The sequence below is a fragment of the Manis pentadactyla genome, chromosome 14 (genome assembly GCF_030020395.1).
Source record: "Manis pentadactyla isolate mManPen7 chromosome 14, mManPen7.hap1, whole genome shotgun sequence".
In the NCBI taxonomy this organism is placed as follows: Eukaryota; Metazoa; Chordata; class Mammalia; order Pholidota; family Manidae; genus Manis; species Manis pentadactyla.
Window position 1 is genome coordinate 7,001,517 of NC_080032.1, and position 22,082 is coordinate 7,023,598.

The 22,082-nt window shown below is 37.8% G+C and overlaps 1 long non-coding RNA gene across 1 annotated transcript in view; it reads left to right on the forward strand.

Annotated features, from left to right (window-relative positions):
- Positions 1–8,671, forward strand: part of LOC130680841 (uncharacterized) — a 52,408-nt gene extending 43,737 nt beyond the window's left edge. Inside the window, exon 2 of the long non-coding RNA XR_008993874.1 lies at positions 7,029–8,671. This is a non-coding gene — a long non-coding RNA (uncharacterized LOC130680841). The remainder of the gene's footprint in view (positions 1–7,028) is intronic.
- Positions 8,672–22,082: the final 13,411 nt, after the last annotated feature.

The window sequence follows — 22,082 nt, forward strand, 5'->3', positions numbered from 1 at the left end:
AGAGTTCTTAAATTCAATGCCAAATCATGATCCATACATTATGTTAAGTAAAACAAGCTAGATACAGAAAGAAAAAAAACTGCCTGATATCACTTATGTGTAGAATCTAAAAAGTTGAACTCACAGAAACAGACAGTAGAAAGGTGGTTATCAGGGGATTGGGGAAATGGGGAGATGTTGGTTAAAGGATACAAAGTTGCAATTATGTAGAGTGATCAAGTCTAGAGAGTTAATGTACAGCATAAGGACTATCGTTAATCATACTGTATTGAATGTTGGAAATTTCCTAAGAGAGTAAACTTCAGGCACTCTTATCACCCCCTCATAATGGTAACTATGTGAGTAGATGATATTAATCGGCCCCACCTTAGTCATCATTCCACTATATATGTACACCAAATTATCATGTTGTACACCTTAAATATATACTTAAAAAGTTTTTTTAAAAACATGGTCCAACGGCATGAAATATTTAATGTATTGAAACAGAAGGACCTGCAACCAAGAATCCTCTACCCAGCAAGATTATCATCCAAATTTGAAACAGTGATTAAACAATTCCCGGATAACTGAAGACTCAAGGAATTTATAACTACTAAACCAGCCTTACAGGACATGTTAAATGGACAGCTGTAGATGGAAATGCTCCTAAGGCTAAATAGTTTTCACCAATAAAAATAAACCCACAGTAAGGGTAGTAGACCAATTAATTACCATGCAAGTATCAAATTAAAACAAAACGAAAGTTGTAAAACCAACTACACACAAAATCAGTCAAGGGATACATATTTTGCTGTGTATGATTATGACATTAGTACATAAAGTATGGAGGAGAAAGAGGAAGAAAGAAGTACTTTTATATTGTGTTTGAAATAGAGCGACCATCAACTTAATATAGATTATTATATAGTCAGGAAGCTATCCTTGAACTTTATGGTAACCACAAACCTAAAGCCTATAACAGATACACAAAAAATGAAAAAAGAGGAATCAAATTACAATGCTAAGGAAAACTATCAAATAACAAGAGGAGAGTATAAAAGAGGAAGAAAGGAACAAAGAGGATCTATAAAAACAACAAGAAAACAATTCATAAAATGGCAATAAGTACATGCTGATCAATAATTACCTTAAATATAAATGGACTGAATGAGTCAATCAAAAGACATAGAGTGGCAAAATGGATAAAGAAATAAGACTTATCTATATGCTGCCTACAAAAGATTCATTTCAGACCCAAAGACATACACAGACTGAAAGTGAAGGGATGGAAAAAGATAGTTCATGCAAATAATAGGGAGAAAAAAGCAGGAGTAGCAGTACTTGTATCAGACAAAATAGATTTCAAAACAAAGAAAGTAACAAGAGACAAAGAAGGACATTATATAATGATAAGGGGGTCAGTCCAACAAGAGGATATAACCATTATAAATAACTATGCACCCAACATAGGAGCATCTAAATATGTAAACAAATAGTAACAGAATTAAGGGGGAAATATATTGCAACACCTTCATTTTGGAGACTTTAACACATCATTCACATCAATAGACAGATTAACCAGTCAGAAAATAAATAAGGAAATAGAGGCACTGAACAATACATTAGATCAGATGTACTTAACAGACATCTATAGAACATTCCACCCAAAAGCAGTAGGATACACATTTTTCTCAAGTGTACATGGAATGTTCTCCAGAATAGATCACACACCAGGTTGCCAAAGAGCCTCAATAAATTTTAAAAGATTGAAATTGTATCAAGCAACTTCTCAGACCACATGATATGAAACTAGAAATAAATTAAACAAAATAAAAATCCTACACACACATGGGGACTAAACAACATGCTTCTAAATAATCAAAGGATCAATGAACAAATTAAAACAGAAATCAAACAGTACATGGAGATAAATGAAAAAAAAATTCAACAGTGTAAATTTTCTGGGATGCTGCTGAAGCAGTTCTAAGAAGGAAGTACACAGCAATACAGGACTACCTCAAGAAAAAAGTAAAATCCCAAATAAACAGTCTAAATTCACAGTTAAAGAAACTAGAAAAAGAAGAACAAATGAAACCCAAAGTTAGTAGGAGGAGGGACATAATAAAGATCAGAGCAGAAATAAATAAAATAGAGAAGAATAAAACAATAGAAAAAAATCAATGAAACCAAGAGCTAGTTCTTTGAGAAAAAAACAAAATAGATAAACTCATAGCGAGACTTTTCAAGAAAAAGAGCCCACAAATAAAATCAGAAATGAAGAAAGAATAGTCACAACAGATACCACAGAAATACAGAGAATTATTAGAGAATGCTATGAAAAATTATAGGCCAACAAATTGGAATACCTAGAAGAGATGGACAACTTTCTAGAGAAATACAACCTTCCAAGACTGACCAAGGAAGAAACAAAATCTGAACCAATTACCAGCAATGAAATTGAATTGGTAATCAAAAACTCCCAATGAACAAAAATCCAGGACCAGATGGTTTCACAGCTGAATTCTACCAAACATTTAAAGAAGAGCTAATACCCATTCATCATAAAGTTTTCCAAAAAGTAGAAGAGGAGGGAATACTTGGAAACTCATTCTGTGATGCCAGCATCCCTCTAATACCAAAAGCAGGCAAAGACACTACAAAAAAATTAGAGACCAATATCCCTGATGATATATCCTCAACAAAATATTAGCAAACTGAATTTAAAAAATACATCAAAAGGATCACTTATCACGACCAAGTGGGATTTATTCCAGGGATGCAAGAATGGTATAACATTTGTAAATCAATCAATATAATACAACACCTTAACAAAAAGAAGGATAAAAAGCATATGTTCATCTCAATAGATGCTGTAAAGCATTTGACAAAATTCAGCATCCATTCACGATAAAAACTCTCAACAAAATTGGTTTAGAAGGTATGTACCTCAATATAATAAAGGCTGTATACGGCAGACCCACAGGCTAACACCACACTGAATAGTCAAAAGCTGAAAACTTTTCTTCTGAGATCAGGAACAAGAAAAGGATAGTCACTCTCATCACTTCTATTCAACATAGTACTGGAGGTCCTAGTCACAGCTATCAAACAACACACAGAGATGAAAAAGTCACCCAAATTGGTAAGGAAGATGTTAAACTGTCACTATTTGCAGATGACATGATATTATACATACAAACCCCAAAGACTCCACCAAGAAACTATTAGAACTAATAACTGGATTCAGCAAAGTTGAAGGATATAAAAATTAATACACATAAATCTGTTGCATTCCTATATACTAACAATGAAACAGCAGAAATAAAAATCAGGAAAACGATTTCATTTACAATTGCATCAGAAAGAATAAAACAAACCTGGCTATACACCTAACCAAGGAAGTAAAAGACCTGTACTCTGAAAACTGTGAGTCACTCATGAGAAAAATTAAAGATACAAACCACAAGACACAAGACACAAATGGAAATCTATCCCATGCTCATGGATAGGAAGAATTAATATTGTCAAAATGGCCATCCTGCTCAGAGCAATTTACAGATTTAATGCAATCACTATCAAAATACCAATGGCATTTTTCAATGAACTTGAACAAATAGTTCTAAAATTCATGTGGAACCACAAAAGTCCCCAAATAGCCACAGCAATCCTGAGAAAGAACAGAGCTGGGGGATTATGTTCCCTGACTTCAAGTTCTACTACAAAGCTACAGTAATCAAAACAGTTTGGTATTTGCACAAGAACAGAACCATAGATCAATGCAACAGAATAGAGGGCTAGATATAAACCCACACATATATGGTCAACTAATAAAGGAGCCATGAATATACAATGGGGAAATGACATTATCTTCAATAACTGGTGTTGGGAAAACTGGACAGCTACATGCAAGAGAATGGAATTGGATTACTGTGTAACTCCATACACAAAAGTAAACTCAAAATGGATCTAAGACATGAAACCACAAAACTCTTGAAGAAAACATAGGTAAAACCTCTTGAACGTAAGTATGAGTAATCTTTTCACAGGCACATCTCCACAGGCAAGGGAAACAAAATAAAAAATGAACAAGTGGGACTACATCAAATTGAAAAGCTTCTCTACAGCGAAGGACACCATCAGCAGAATGAAAAAGGCAACCTACATTTTGGGAGAAGATATTCATAAACGATTATCTGATAAGGGGTTAGCATCCAAAATATATGAAGAGCTTAGACATCTCAACACCAAAAAATACCAAATATCCTGATTAAAAAAGGACAGAGGAACTAAACAGATATTTCTCCAGCAAAGAAATACAGATGGCCAACAGGCACATGAAAAGATGCTCCACATCGCTAATCATAAGGTAAATGCAAATCAAAAACCACAATGAGATATTACCTCATGCCTGTTAGAATGGCCACTATCCAAAAGGCAAAAAATAACAAGTTTTGGTGAGGATACAGAGAAATGGGAACCCTCCAACACTGTTGATGGGAATGTAAATTGGTACAATCACTGTGGAAAGCAGTATGGAGGTTCCTCAAAAAACTAAAAATGAGAAATACCATTTGCCCCAATAATTCCATTCCTGGGAATTTACCCAAAGAAAACAAAATCTCTGATCCTAAAATACATATGAACCCCTATATTTATTGCTGCATTATTTACAATAGCCAAGATATGGAAGCAACCTAAGTGTCCATCAATAGGTAAATGGATAAAGAAGAAGTGGTACATATGCACAGTAGAATGCTATTCAGCCCTAAAAAGGAAAAAAGTTCTGCCATTTGCAACAACGTGGATGGAGCTAGAAGATATTAAGCTCAGTGAAATAAGCCAGGTGGAGGAAGACAAATACCATATGATTTCACTTATTTGTGGAATATTAAAATAAAGCAAAAAAGAATGAACAAAACAGCAGTAGACTTATAGACACTGAGAAGTGATTGGTGGCTACCATGGGGGAGGGGTTGGAGTGGGTGAGTGGGGAGGGTGAGGGGGATAAAGGGGCACAAAAATTCTCAATTTTACTGTAAGTTGGTTATGGGGATAGTAGTATAACATGGAGAATATAGTTAATGATTCTGTAACATCTTTCTATGTTGACAGATAGTAACTGCACGAAAGGGGTTAGGATTTAATAATATGGGTAACTGTTGAACAACTGTGCTATATATTTGAAACCAATATAAGGTTGTGTATCAATGATACTTCAATTAAATAGTGTTTTAAATTGAAAAATCACAAAAACACATGAAAAAACCGTGGTCTATAGAAGGAAAAATTTATAAGAAAGTGGACTTCACCAGAATTTAAAGCTTTTGCTCTATGGAAGACTGATAAGAGAATGAAAAGACAAATTGAGAGAAAACATTTACAAACCACATACCTGACAAAAGAATGCTCTCTGGAATATAGAAAGAACTAACAAAACTCAACATTAAAAAAAACAATTTTCCTAATCCAATTAGAAAATGTGTGAAAGACATATTTAGACATTTTACTGATGTGGATTTATACAGATGCAAACGAGCGCATGAAAAGATGTTGACCATCATTAGCCATTAGAGAAATGTAAATTAAAAACACCATGAGATATCACCACACACCTATCAGAATAAAGTAAAAGTTATAAACTAAATGCTGGTGAGGATGTGGAGAAACTGGATCACTCATGCTGCTGGTGGGGATATAAAGTGGTATGACATCTCTAGAAAACAGTTTCTCTTAACATAAAGTAGACCTATATGACCCAAGAATTAAAACTAATTTTCTTGCAGAAACATGTACACAAATCTTCATAGTAGTTTTATTCATAACAGCCCCAAACTGGAAACTACCCAGATGTTCTTTAGTGTGTGAATGGTTAAACAAACTGTGCTACATCCCTACCATGGGATATTACTCAGCAATTAAAAGAAGCAAACTATTGGTACATGCAATCATTTGGGTAAACCTCAAGGAAAGCATAAAGCTAACCTCAAAGGGATATCTATATCTATATCTATATCTATATCTATATCTATATCTATATACTGTATGATTCTATTTATATGACATTCATGAAATAATAATTATAGATATGGAGACTAGATGAGTCGTTGCCAGGAGTTAAAGCTGGGGAGTACAGTGTGGCTACAAAGGATAGCAGGGGGGAGTCTTGGGATGGTTCAGCTGTACACGCAATAAAATTTCATAGAGCTACCCCCCCGCCCCGCCCCACACACAGACAGGAGTGTACGTGTTTAACTGGAGAAATCTGAATAAACTGTGGATTGTACGGTAACAATTGTGATGTCAATTTCGTGGTTTTGACACTGTACTGTAGTTACAGAAGATGTTGCCACTGGGGGAAGCTGGGGGAAGAGTGCATGGGAACTCTCTCTCCATTTCTGTGTGTCTTCTGGCGAATCTATAATTATTTCCAAATAAAACATATTTTAAGTGAGTTAAAGAAAATTATTAGGTAAACAATAAGGGACACAGATGTGGCAAAAATTGTGAAGGTGTTAAGACAAATGACTGTTGTTTGGAACACATTATACTGACGGAAAGGGCACAGAGCTTGGGATCCTGAGTTCAAATTCTGTCTCTGTCACTTATGAGCCATGGGACTTTGGGTCAGTCATTTGCTGTTTCTTTATCTGTGAAGTGGGGACAATCATGTCCACTTGAGGGGACTGTATGGGGCTCACAGGTGAGCAGGTGTTCTGAAATGGCAGGTGAGTTCTGATGTAGGAAGGAGCAGGAACCATCCATCTCAGGTGGAGCTCCCTGCCTCACGCACATGTAGGACAAGCCCCTGGGTTTGTTCAGGTCCAGGGAGGGAGCTAGCCCTGAGTCATCTGCAGTGGAAGGTGGGCCAGGAGGCCAGAGCTGGGCATGGGGGCAGCCTAAGAGAGAGAGACTGGGAATGGGGTCAGCCTGACTGTTCTGTCCTCGAGCCCGGCGTCCCCTCACACATGCCTGAGTAGCCCAGGCCACAGGAAAGGGTGAGCTGCCCCAACCCAGCTGATACTCAATGACACTTTCCTGCCTTTCAGGAAACTTATGAGCCCACCAGCTTCAACAAGCCACAAGAGGGAGGAAGAGCAGCAGGTGTGGCAGCCTGGACAGCAGACTCTTCCTGTTCAGTGGAGAATAGCTCTGAAATCGAAGAAGTTTTCAGGCCTTCCACGCCAAAAGGCAGGACCAGAGAAGTTCTTCCAGAGCTTGCTCAACGCTGACAGACAGGACCCAAGCCCCAGAGGAAAGGTTTACTGCGATAGCAGCAGCCCTTTGCCTCCACGGTGACTTTACCAGAAGAAACCGGGAGATAACATAGTGAAGTGACATGAACATCTAGGGCCAGTGTAGAGTACTTACCTTCCTCACTTAAGTGAACACAAGGCTGACCTTGACCCTGAGATGGGTGATGTGATACCTACAGGTGCCAAGATGCTAACATAAATGAGAGAAGCTCATTGGGCATAAGAACATAAAAAATAAAAACCAATGAAAATAAAGGACAAAACCCACACAATCACCTCAATAGACACAGTAAAGGCTTCTGACAAAATCCACATCCAGTCATGATAAAAATCCTCAAAAACTTGTAATAGGTTACTTTCTCAATTCGACGAAAATGTATAGTCAACAAACTTAATGGTGAAAGATTGAAATGCCTTTCTGCTAAAATCAGAAACAAGGAAAGGCTGCCCGTTTTTTCCACTTGTATTTAACAATGTATTGGAGGTTCTAGATGGGAACAAGGCAAAAAAAGAAGTAAATTAAAGGCACCTATTTGGGAAAAGAGAAGTAAAACGGTTTTTCTTCACAGATAACATGATCATGTACATAGAAAATTCTATGGAATCTTCATCCCATCACACACACAAACAGCTAGAACTAATAAAGGAATTCAGTAAAGCCACGGGATACAAGATAAATGTAAAGAAAAAACCAGTTGTATTTCCTTACACTGGCAACAAATAATTTATAAAACGGAATTAGGAAAATAATTCCATTCACTGTATCATCAAAAAGAATAAAATACTTAGAAATAAATTCATCAAAAGGAGTGGAAGACTTGTACATTGAAAATTACAAAATATCGCTAAGAGAAATTTAGGAATATCTAAGTATAATAATATGGAGAGATATTCATGTTCATGGACTTGTTAAGATGGCAATTCTCCCCAAATAATTTAGAGATTTATACAATCCCTATAAAAATCCTAGCAGGAATTTTGTAGAAATTGTCAAATCTAAAATTAATATGGAAATGTAAAGGTGTGAAATAGAAGAATTTGGAGAATGAACACTTGGAAGACTTACACTACTTTCACTATTCAAATTCAAACCTAAACGGCAAAAGGCTAGATACAGATCAATAGAATAGAATCAAGAGTCAGAAAAAACCCCTTCATTATATAAATTGATTTTTGACAAAGCCTCAAGGCCATGTGATAAGCAAAAGGTAGTTTTTCAATAAATGTTTCTGCTACAACTGGATATCAATATGCAAAAGGATGAATTTGCACCCTTACCTCACACCATAGAGAAAAATGAACTGAAAATGGATCCCAGACATAAATTTTAAAATTACAACTCTAAAACCTCTAGAAGAAAACACAGGAGAAAATCTTTGTGGGGCTAGTCAAAGAGTTCTTATTCTTAGATAAGACATTAAAATGATGATCCACAATGTTTTGTTGCCCTTGTCTAGCTTGGATTAATACTTAGTCTATAGGCACACACCTGATCATCTACATTTGCCCTCTTACAGCACTAAACTATGTTTTCTACCTTTATCTTGCATCTACCTACCACTTCAGCATTTTATTTTAAAAAAAATAATAATAACAATAATAATAAGGGAGAAATGTGGGATTCACATATAAATCAAGTATAAAAATCAAACGAATATTCATATTTGACCTGATTGTTTATAGTTCATAATGCGTGATCAAAACCGAAAGTTTCTGTGATGACTGCCCTTGCACTGTTCACCATGTAAGAACTTATTCACTATGTAAGAATTTGTTCATCATGTAAGAACTTGTTCGTTATGCTTCAGAAGATTGGTGACTGTTGAGAATTAGGCTTGGTGTTGATTAATGATTGTGCATTGAGTCCCCTATACAGAATTTTATTGTTGTTAACAACCATTTGATCAATAAATATGAGAGATGCCCTCTCAAAAAAAAAAAAGAAGGCCACAGTAGCCAGCCTTGGAATCGGTTGGGAATGCCAACACAAGAGACAATAAACTGACCACAAGTTAAGTGTCCTCAAAAAAAAAAAAAAAAAATGATAATCCACAAAAGAAAAAAAATGATAAATTGAGCTTCAGTAAAATAAAAAACTTTTGTTTTGTGAAAGACATTTATAAGGTGATGAAAAGACAAATTAAAGACTGAGAAAATATATTCAAACCATATATTTGATAAAGAACTTGTATCCACAACATATAAATAACTCTTACAATTCAATAATAAGACAATGCAATCTTCAAAAATGCACCAGAATCCAACAACATGTAATAAGAATTATACACTATGACCAAGTGGGATTTTTCTGAGTTATGCAAGGTTTGGTTAGAATTCAAAAAGTAATTAATGCAATACACAATATCAATAGAATAAAGAACCAAAACTACATGATCATCTCAATAGATTCAGAAAAAGCATTTGACAAAATCCAACACTTTTGCATGGTAAAAACACTCAACCAAATAGAAATAGAAAGGAACTTCCTTAACCTGATAAAAGGTTTCCATGAAAAACCTACAGCTAACATCATTTTTAATGCTGAAAGTGTGGATGTTTGGAGAAAGAAGGCTAAGATCAGAAATAAGACAACATGTCCACTCTTGCCACTTCTATTCAACGTTGAGTCAGAGGTTCTAATTGCCAGAACAATTAGTCAAGAAAAATAATGGAATTGAAAAGGAAAAGGTAAAACTGTATTTGCAGGTGACATGATTTGTATATAGAAAAGCCAAATAAATACACTAAAAAAGCTAATAGTACTAATAAATAAGTTCAGCAACTTTGCAGGATACAAGAGCAATATGGAAAATTATCAATGTATTTCTATACACTTGCAGTGAACAATCTTAAAATGAAATTAAGAAAACAATTCCATGTACAATAGCACCAAAAAGAATAAAATACCTAGGAATCATTTAACAAAAGATATGCAAAACATACTCCAAAAATTACAGACTATTGTTGAAAGAAATGAAGGAAGATCTAAATATATGGGAAAAGATATCATGTTCATGGATTGGAAGACTTAATATTGTTAAATGGCAATACTCTCCAAATTGATCCATAGATTCAACACAATGTATATCAGAATCCCAGTTGACGTCTTTGTAGAAATTGACAAACCTGATTCTAGATTTCATATGGAATTGCAAAGAACCCCAAAATAACCAAAATGATCTAGAAAAAGAAGAACAAAGTTAGAGGACTCACACTTTTCAATTTCAAAACTTGCTACAAAGCAGAAACAATCAAGTTAATGTGTTATTGGCATAAGGAAGAAATAGAATCGAGAGTCCAGAAGTAAACCCATGTGTCTATGGTTAACTGATTTTTGACAAGGGTACTATGGTCACTCAATGGGAAAATAATAGTCTTCAATAAGTAGTGCCAAGACAACTGTGTAGCCACACACAAAAGAATAAAGTTGGATCCTTACCATATATAAAAATCAGTGAAAAATATCAAAAAGACCTACGTGTAAGAGGTAAATATATAAAACTCTCAGAAGAGAATATAGGGTTAAACATTTATGATCTTATTTGGCAATGGATTCGTAGATATGACACCAAAATCATGAGGAACAAAAGAAAAATAGATGAATTGGACTTCATTAATTAAAATCTTTCTACTTCAAAGGACACTGTCAAGAAAATGAAATGACAACCCACAGAAGAGGAGAAAATATTTACAAATCATATATCTAAAGGGACTGGTATCTAGAATATATGAAATAAAGGACTTTTATAAGTCAATAGTAAAATGAGCAATAGTCTAGTTTTTTAAAAAGCAGAGGCCTGAAAAGGCATTCCTCCAAAGAAATAAGCAATAAGCACAAATAACCAACAAGCACATAAAAAGATGCTCAAGTTTATTAGTCATCAGGGAAATGCAAATCAAAACCATGAGGTACCACTTCACACCCACTAGAATGGCTATAATAAAAAAGTAAAATAATAACAAATGTTGGTGAGGATGTGGAAAAATCAGAACCCTCGTACACTCCTGATGGGAATGCAAAAGGATGTATCCCTTTGGAAAAGAATAGGCACTAAACATAGAATTACCACATGACCCAGCAGTTACACTTCTATGTATATACACAGCAGAAATGAAAACATATTCCAAACAAAAACTTGTACATGAATGTCCATAGCAGCACTGTGCATAATAGTCCCAAACTGGAAACAATCTAAATGTCGGCCAATTGGTGAATGGATAGACAAAATATGGTAACAATGAAATGTTAATCAGCATAGAATATCATTCAGCAATAAAAAAAGAAGTACTGACACAAACTACAACATGGATGAACTTCAAAATATTATGCTAAGTGAAGGTAGCCAGACACAAATGGTCACATATTGCATGATTCCACTTAAGCGAAATGCTCAGAAGAGATATATTTATAGAGACAGAAAGCAGGTCAGTGTCTGCCCAGGGCAGAGCTTGGGAGTGCAAATGGTCACGGGAACTTGTTAGGGCGATGGTAATACTCTAAAATAATTGTGATGATGGTTGCATAACTCTATAAAGTAATTAAAAATCATTGAATTGTATGCTTATCTTTGGCAAATTTTATTGTATAAATACCTCAATAAAGCTGGAAAAAAACCCAATGAATGACTGGCAAAGGATAGGGGTTGGGAGGTATAAATGAGACAAATGTGGCAACATATAGACAATTATTCAAGCTGTGTGATGGATAATGGGGATGTTAAGCTGGTTGAACATATCCCCTAAAAAGATATGTTAAAGTCCTCACCTCCAGTTATTTGTGATTATGACCTTATCTGGAATCAAGTTAAAATGAAGTCATATTAGATTAGAGGGGACACTATATTCAATCACTGAGCCCTTACAAGAAGAGATTTGGAGACACAGAGACACTCAGGGCAAATATGTCACGTGAAGACAGAGGCAGAGATGGGAGCTATTCTGCCTCAAGCCAAAGAACGCCAAGGATTGCTGGGAATCACCAGAGGCTAGAAAGAAGCAAGGGAACACTTTTCCCTAGAGTCTTAGGGAGCATAGCCGGCTGACGTCTTGACTTTGGACTTCTAGCCTCCGAAACTGTGGAATAATATATTCCTGTTGTTTTAAGCCATCTAATCTTTGGTAATTTGTTACAGCAGTCCTAAAAAATGAATGCAGGGTTCATTATACTATTACTTCTATGTTTCTGTATGTTTGTGATTTTTCATAGTAAAATGTTTAAAAGAATACTGTCCGCTAACTCAGTGGCCTCCATGTTAGGGAACAGCGGGGAGTGGTGGAGACTGCAGCACACGCCTGCAGAGGGCACACGCTTCGTCTGCAGGGTATCTCAGCTCCGGCGATTGTGGCACTGTGGGAAATGCACCCCGTCACACCAGGTTTCCAATTTATCAGAAGAAACTGGGAAGCTGTACTTTTCTGTGCAATCTCCTGAATTTGAAATGCTTGAACTAATTCAAAATCTTAAAAATTTGTGTGGCTTTTCATAGCAAGAACATGACAACAGTGTGTGTATTTTAATCTTTTAAATCCCCTAATAAAAATAAGAGTATGATTAACACACCCCACCCCAACCCCAACACATAGACACACACAGTCTCTATTGGGGCCAAATAAAATTCCTTTCTGCTGGTTGGATCTGATCCTCAATTAGCACTGGGAATATGGGTTCCTTAAGTACCTTTTATGTGTCAAACACTATTAAGGCATTTTATAGGCTGTATTTTACTTAATCATCATGAGATATGTATTATCTATGAGGAATTTTTCACACAGGAGGAAACAGGCAGAGAGTTTGCAGGTGCTCTGTCTATTCCACCATAACCCTGGATTGCCTCAAAAGGTCTGTATCAGCTGGTTAAAACAATAGACCCTGGAATCAGACAGGCCTGGATTCAAGACTCAGCTCTCAAGTTAAACACTATGACTGTGGGCAAGATACTCAAACTCTCTGAGCCTCAACTTCCTCATGCATAAAATGGGGATGATATCAGTGCTTAATCCATGGGGCTATTGGTGGATTGAATGAGACAGCGCATGTCAAACGTTTGGCCTCATTCCTAGAAAAGCAAGAGAACTAGTAGATGTGAGCTATCATTATTGTTATTTTCAGGTAATATTGCTACGTGCAGGGATTTGCTTAACTATAACTTCACCCTAGCACATTCAAAATTATGGATTACAAAAATCCAACCAGAGGGGGCGGAAGATGGCGGCGTGAGTAGAGCAGCGGAAATCTCCTCCCAAAACAACATATATCTATGAAAATATAACAAAGACAACCCTTCCTAGAATAAAGACCAGAGGACACAGGACAATATCCAGACCACATCCGCACCTGAGAGAACCCAGCGCCTCGCGAAGGGGGTAAGATACAAGCCCCGGCACCGCGGGAGCCGAGCGCCCCTCCCCCCAGCTCCCGGCGGGAGAAGAGCAGGCAGAGCGGGAGGGAGACGGAGCCCAGGGCTGCCGAACACCCAGCCCCAGCCATCCGGGCCAGAGTGCAGGGCCCTCGATACTGGGAAAACAGGGCAGCAAGAACAGTGAGCGGGCACTGGAGGCTGGGCGACAGAGGACATAAGAAAAGCGCGCGACCATTTTTTTTTTTTTGCTTTTTTGCTGCTTTGTTTTGGCGAGCGCTTTTTGGGAAGTCTTAAAGGGACAGGGACCCCAATATTAGGGAAACAGGGCAGAAAGACCGGTGAGCAGAGGCCTGAGGCTGGCACCGGAGAATAAAGAAAAACTAACGACCACCTTTTTTTTTTTTTTTTAATTAAAAAAATTTTTTTTTTTAAATTAAAAAAATTTTTTTTCTTGTTTTTTTTTGTGGTCGTTTTGTTTTGGCGGGTGCTTTTTGGAAGTCTTAAAGGGGCAGGGCGGGTCACTTAATCCAGAGGTAGGGAATCCGGGATCTCTGGGCACCCTAACCCCTGGGCTGCAGGGAGCAGGGAGGCCCCTTACGGAGATAAATAGCCTCCCAGCAGCTCCTGCTCCAACGCGACTCCACCATTTTGGAGTAGCTGCCCGAGCCAGGCCACGCCCACAGCAACAGCGGAGATTAACTCCATAGCAGCCGGGCAGGAAGCAGAAGCCCTGTCTGCGCGCAGCTGCGCAGCACAAGCCACTAGAGGCCGCTGTTCTCCCAGGAGAGGAGGGCCACAAACCAACAAGAAAGGAAGTCCTTCCAGCCGTCACTCGTCCCAGTTCTGCAGACTATTCCTATCACCATGAAAAGGCAAAGCTACAGGCAGACAAAGATCACAGAGACAACACCAGAGAAGGAGACAGACCTAACCAGTCTTCCTGACAAAGAATTCAAAATAAGAATCATAAACATGCTGACAGAGATGCAGAGAAATACGCAAGAAAAATGGGATGAAGTCCGGAAAGAGATCACAGATGCCAGAAAGGAGATCGCAGAAATGAAACAAACTCTGGAAGGGTTTATAAGCAGAATGGATAGAATGCAAGAGGCCATTGATGGAATTGAAATCAGAGAACAGGAACGCATAGAAGCTGACAGAGAGAGAGACAAAAGGATCTCCAGGAATGAAACAATATTAAGAGAACTGTGTGACCAATCTAAAAGGAGCAATATCCGTATTATAGGGGTCCCAGAAGAAGAAGAGAGAGGCAAAGAGATGGAAAGTATCTTAGAAGAAATAATTGCTGAAAACTTCCCCACACTGGGGGAGGAAGTAATCAAACAGACCACGGAAATACACAGAACCCCCAACAGAAAGGATCCAAGAAGGGCAACACCAAGACACATAATAATTAAAATGGCAAAGATCAAGGACAAGGAAAGAGTGTTAAAGGCAGCTAGAGAGAAAAAGGTCACCTATAAAGGGAAACCCATCAGGCTAACGTCAGATTTCTCAACAGAAACCCTACAGGCCAGAAGAGAATGGCATGATATATTTAATACAATGAAACAGAAGGGCCTTGAACCAAGGATACTGTATCCAGCACGACTATCATTCAAATATGACGGTGGGATTAAACAATTCCCAGACAAACAAAAGCTGAGGGAATTTGCTTTCCACAAACCACCTCTACAGAACATCTTACAGGGACTGCTCTAGATGGGAGCACTCCTAGAAAGAGCACAGCACAAAACACCCAACATATGAAGAATCGAGGAGGAGGAACAAGAAGGGAGAGAAGAAAAGAATCTCCAGACAGTGTATATAACAGCTCAATAAGCGAGCTAAGTTAGGCAGTAAGATACTAAAGAGGCTAACCTTGAACCTTTGGTAACCACGAATTTAAAGCCTGCAATGGCAATAAGTACATATCTTTCAATAGTCACCCTAAATGTTAATGGGTTGAATGCACCAATCAAAAGACACAGAGTAACAGAATGGATAAAAAAGCAAGACCCATCTATATGCTGCTTACAAGAAACTCACCTCAAACCCAAAGACATGTACAGACTAAAAGTCAAGGGATGGAAAAACATATTTCAAGCAAACAACAGTGAGAAGAAAGCAGGGGTTGCAGTACTAATATCAGACAAAATAGACTTCAAAACAAAGAAAGTAACAAGAGATAAAGAAGGACACTACATAATGATAAAGGGCTCAGTCAAACAAGAGGATATAACCATTCTAAATATATATGCACCCAACACAGGAGCACCAGCATATGTGAAACAAATACTAACAGAACTAAAGGGGGATATAGACTGCAATGCATTCATTCTAGGAGACTTCAACACACCACTCACCCCAAAGGATAGATCCACTGGGCAGAAAATAAGTAAGGACACGGAAGCACTGAACAACACAGTAGAGCAGATGGACCTAATAGACATCTATAGAACTCTACATCCAAAAGCAGCGGGATATACATTCTTCTCAAGTGCACATGGAACATTCTCCAGAATAGACCACATACTAGGCCACAAAAAGAGCCTCAGAAAATTCCAAAAGATTGAAATCCTACCAACCAACTTTTCAGACCACAAAGGCATAAAACTAGAAATAAACTGTACAAAGAAAGCAAAGAGGCTCACAAACACATGGAGGCTTAACAACACGCTCCTAAATAATCAATGGATCAATGACCAAATCAAAATGGAGATCCAGCAATATATGGAAACAAATGACAACAACAACACTAAGCCCCAACTTCTGTGGGACACAGCAAAAGCAGTCTTAAGAGGAAAGTATATAGCAATCCAAGCATATTTAAAAAAGGAAGAGCAATCCCAAATGAATGGTCTAATGTCACAATTATCGAAATTGGAAAAAGAAGAACAGATGAGGCCTAAGGTCAGCAGAAGGAGGGACATAATAAAGATCAGAGAAGAAATAAATAAAATTGAGAAGAATAAAACAATAGCAAAAATCAATGAAACCAAGAGCTGGTTCTTCGAGAAAATAAACAAAATAGATAAGCCTCTAGCCAGACTTATTAAGAAGAAAAGAGAATCAACACAAATCAACAGTATCAGAAACGAGAAAGGAAAAATCACGACGGACCCCACGGAAATGCAAAGAATTATTGGAGAATACTATGAAAACCTATATGCTAACAAGCTGGGAAACCTAGGAGAAATGGACAACTTCCTAGAAAAATATAACCTTCCAAGATTGACCCAGGAAGAAACAGAAAATCTAAACAGACCAATTACCAGCAACGAAATTGAAGAGGTAATCAAAAAACTACCAAAGAACAAAACCCCCGGGCCAGATGGATTTACCTCGGAATTTTATCAGACATACAGGGAAGACATAATACCCATTCTCCTTAAAGTTTTCCAAAAAATAGAGGAGGAGGGGATACTCCCAAACTCATTCTATGAAGCTAACATCACCCTAATACCAAAACCAGGCAAAGACCCCACCAAAAAAGAAAACTACAGACCAATATCCCTGATGAACGTAGATGCAAAAATACTCAACAAAATATTAGCAAACCGAATTCAAAAATACATCAAAAGGATCATACACCATGACCAAGTGGGATTCATTCCAGGGATGCAAGGATGGTACAACATTCGAAAGTCCATCAACATCATCCACCACATCAACAAAAAGAAAGACAAAAACCACATGATCATCTCCATAGATGCTGAAAAAGCATTTGACAAAGTTCAACATCCATTCATGTTAAAAACTCTCAGCAAAATGGGAATAGAGGGCAAGTACCTCAACATAATAAAGGCCATCTATGATAAACCCACAGCCAACATTATATTGAACAGCGAGAAGCTGAAAGCATTTCCTCTGAGATCGGGAACTAGACAGGGATGCCCACTCTCTCCACTGTTATTTAACATAGTACTGGAGGTCCTAGCCACGGCAATCAGACAAAATAAAGAAATACAAGGAATCCAGATTGGTAAAGAAGAAGTTAAACTGTCACTATTTGCAGATGACATGATACTGTACATAAAAAACCCTAAAGACTCCACCCCAAAACTACTAGAACTGATATCGGAATACAGCAAAGTTGCAGGATACAAAATCAACACACAGAAATCTGTGGCTTTCCTATATACTAACAATGAACCAACAGAAAGAGAAATCAGGAAAACAACTCCATTCACAATTGCATCAAAAAAAATAAAATACCTAGGAATAAACCTAACCAAAGAAGTGAAAGACTTATACTCTGAAAACTACAAGTCACTCTTAAGAGAAATTAAAGGGGAAACTAACAGATGGAAACTCATCCCATGCTCGTGGCTAGGAAGAATTAATATCGTTAAAATGGCCATCCTGCCCAAAGCAATATACAGATTTGATGCAATCCCTATGAAACTACCAGCAACATTCTTCAATGAACTGGAACAAATAATTCAAAAATTCATATGGAAACACCAAAGACCCCGAATAGCCAAAGCAATCCTGAGAAAGAAGAATAAAGTAGGGGGGATCTCACTCCCCAACTTCAAGCTCTACTATAAAGCCATAGTAATCAAGACAATTTGGTACTGGCACAAGAGCAGAGCCACAGACCAATGGAACAGACTAGAGAATCCAGACATTAACCCAGACATATATGGTCAATTAATATTTGATAAAGGAGCCATGGACATACAATGGGGAAATGACAGTCTCTTCAACAGGTGGTGCTGGCAAAACTGGACAGCTACATGTAGGAGAATGAAACTGGACCATTGTCTAACCCCATATACAAAAGTAAACTCAAAATGGATCAAAGACCTGAATGTAAGCCATGAAACCATTAAACTCTTGGAAGAAAACATAGGCGAAAACCTCTTAGACATAAACATGAGTGACCTCTTCTTGAACATATCTCCCCGGGCAAGGAAAACAACAGCAAAAATGAGTAAGTGGGACTATATTAAGCTGAAAAGCTTCTGTACAGCAAAAGACACCATCAATAGAACAAGAAGGATCCCTACAGTATGGGAGAATATATTTGAAAATGACACATCCGATAAAGGCTTGACGTCCAGAATATATAAGGAACTCTCACGCCTCAACAAACAAAAAACAAATAACCCAATTAAAAAATGGGCAGAGGAACTGAACAGACAGTTCTCCAAAAAAGAAATACAGATGGCCAACAGACACATGAAAAGATGCTCCACATCGCTAATTATCAGAGAAATGCAAATTAAAACTACAATGAGGTATCACCTCACACCAGTAAGGATGGCTGCCATCCAAAAGACAAACAACAACAAATGTTGGCGAGGCTGTGGAGAAAGGGGAACCCTCCTACACTGCTGGTGGGAATGTAAGTTAGTTCAACCATTGTGGAAAGCAGTATGGAGGTACATCAAAATGCTCAAAACAGACTTACCATTTGACCCAGGAATTCCACTCCTAGGAATTTACCCTAAGAATGCAGCAATCAAGTTTGAGAAAGACAGATGCACCCCTATGTTTATTGCAGCACTATTTACAATAGCCAAGAATTGGAAGCAACCTAAATGTCCATCAATAGATGAATGGATAAAGAAGATGTGGTACATATACACAATGGAATACTACTCAGCTATAAGAAAAGGGCAAATCCAATCATTTGCAGCAACATGGATGGAGCTGGAGGGTATTATGCTCAGTGAAACAAGCCAAGCGGAGAAAGAGAAATACCAAATGATTTCACTTATCTGTGGAATATAAGAACAAAGGAAAAACTGAAGGAACAAAACAGCAGCAGAATCACAGAACTCAAGAATGGACTAACAGGTACCAAAGGGAAAGGGACTGGGGAGGATGGGTGGGTAGGGAGGGATAAGGGGGGGAGAAGTAGGGGGGTATTAAGATTAACATGCATGGGGGGGTAGGAGAAAAGGGAGGGCTGTACAACACAGAGAAGGCAAGTAGTGATTCTACAACATTTTGCTATGCTGATGGACAGTGACTGTAAAGGGGTTTATAGGGGAGACCTGGTACAGGGGAGAGCCTAGTAAACATAATATTCATCATGTAAGTGTAGATTAGTGATAGAAAAAAAAAAAAAAAAAAAAAAAAGGGCAGTTCCTGTGTGGTAATCTCCAACGAGTTCTACACAAGGGTATAAAGGGCATATAAAAGTGTAGGCAAAGGGTCTGTTTGTGTTTATACAGAGGATCAAAGCCTAATTTGGCTACCCCGAAAATGAACTAAGATACGATATGAAAAAGAACTTCCAACATCTGCACTCTCTGGAAGACTCATGCCAGAAGATGATCATCAAAAAACCCCAACAAAGATCCACGCACTGCTACAGCTGTAGATGCACTCATCCCACCAGTTCCTGGACTTGCCATGGGAATGAGGAAGGAGATATCTAAGCTGGACTGTGCATACAGTAAAACAACAAAATTGGACTGGATCTATACTGTTGGAACTCAACCAAGAATTTGGAGAAGTGCAAATTGTAGCGCTCCAAAGTCTTACAACTACAAACTATTTATTGTTAAAAGAACATATGGCATGTGAACAGTCCCCAGGAATGGGTTGTTTTAATTTGTCTGATTTCTCTCAGACTGTTCAAGTTCATTTGGACAATATCCACCATATCATAGATAAGTTTTCACAAATGCCTAAGGTGCCTAACTGGTTTTCTTGGTTTCACTGCAGATGGCTAGTAATTACAGATATGCTTTGGTTATGTAACTATACTCCTATTATGTTAATGTGTGTGTGCAATTTAAGTAGTAGCTTAAAACCTATACATGCTGAAGTTACTCTACAAGAAGATATATCAAAGAAATAATCAATCTTCCCATGTTTTCTTCCGCCTGCTACTTCTATAGCTTTTCTTCTTCCTTCCTAATTACAACCCTTAAATAGAATTCGTGCCTCATATCAAATTGACCGAGTATCATAATTCTTCCAAGTGGTAAAGATACCTCAAGACAAATGCTGGGCATAGAAGCCACAGGGCATAAATATGCAAAGAAGTAAAAAGCTAACTTTTTCAAACAATAAGGCTTCTCTCTCACTTACCAACTTCACATTTCCCTGTATGGCCCCGGAAGATGACTGGTTAGCCAGAGACGGGTAAGATTCCTCAAGGGAGGAACAACCTAAGACAGGCACAGTCGCAGGGGGGCCATCAGGTGAGAAATTGGGGATCAACAGAGGTGAGGCTTAGAACCTCACCCCCCCGTTCTGAGAGAAATCTTCTGCATACGTGGATGTTTTATTGCCCTGGTCTAGCTTGGATTAACACATAGTCTACAGGCACACACCTGATCATCTACATGTGCTCTCTTACAACACTAAACTATGTTTTCTACCTTTATCTTGTATCTACCTACCACTTCAGCATTTTATTAAAAATAATAATAATAAAGAGAGAAATGTGGTATCCACATATAAATCAAGTATAAAAATCAAATGAGTATTCATATTTGAACTGACTGTTTAGAGTTCATAATGCATGAGCAAAACTGAAAGTTTCTGTGATGACTGCCCTTGTACTGTTCACTATGGACCTTATTCATTATGTAAGAATTTGTTCTACATGTAAAAACTTGTTTGTTATGCCTCAGAAGTTTGGAGACTGACAAAAATTAGGCTTGGGGTGGAATAATGATTGTGCATTGAGCATTGACTCCCCTATACAGAATTTTATTGTCGTTAACAACCATTTGATCAATAAATATGAGAGATGCCCTCACAAAAAAAAAAAAAAAAAAAAAAAAAAAAAAAAAAAAAAAAAAAAAAAGGGACAGACTTCCAATGGTAAAATAAATTAGTAACCGGGATGTAATGTATAGCATAAGGAATATAGTCAAGATATTGTAACAGCTTGGTAGGGTGATAGCTGGAACCTAGAATTATGTATATAAATGTTCTACCACTGTGTTGTACACTTGAAACTCATGTAATGTAATACTGTATGTCAACTACCCTTCAATAAAAAATAATTATTAAAAAAAAAAAAAAAAAAAAAAATCCAACCAATATCAAGCTTTCTAGAAACACCCCTGTGAAGACATCTTTTGGTGTGTGTGTGTTTTTAAAGCAATGGATTAAAACTGTTATTTACCATGTGTACAAAGAACACTTATTCGCTGTAAAATGCCATGCTGCTGTCCTTGTTGGGGAGCATTTGTGGCCAGGGACAGGATTCCCTCCCCTTCCCCATGTGCTGGGGCAGGAACTGTCTGTCCAGAGATTCCTGGTCTCTTGACTGTGTTGTCCTGCCTGCCAGCCCAGCTCATGGCAGCAGATGGCCACTGGAGTTTTTGTTTTCCTTCCAATTCAGTGTTATAGGGCTGACTTTTGAGGTAATAAACAAGTCCCAGGACAGAATCTGATTGGTTCCGTTGGAACTTGATGTCCACCTCTGGGCCAATCAGCTGTGCCTGGGAAGGTCATCTTGGCAGGGGGCTCCTGAGCACTGACTCTGAGAATCAGAGGCTTGGGTCACCAG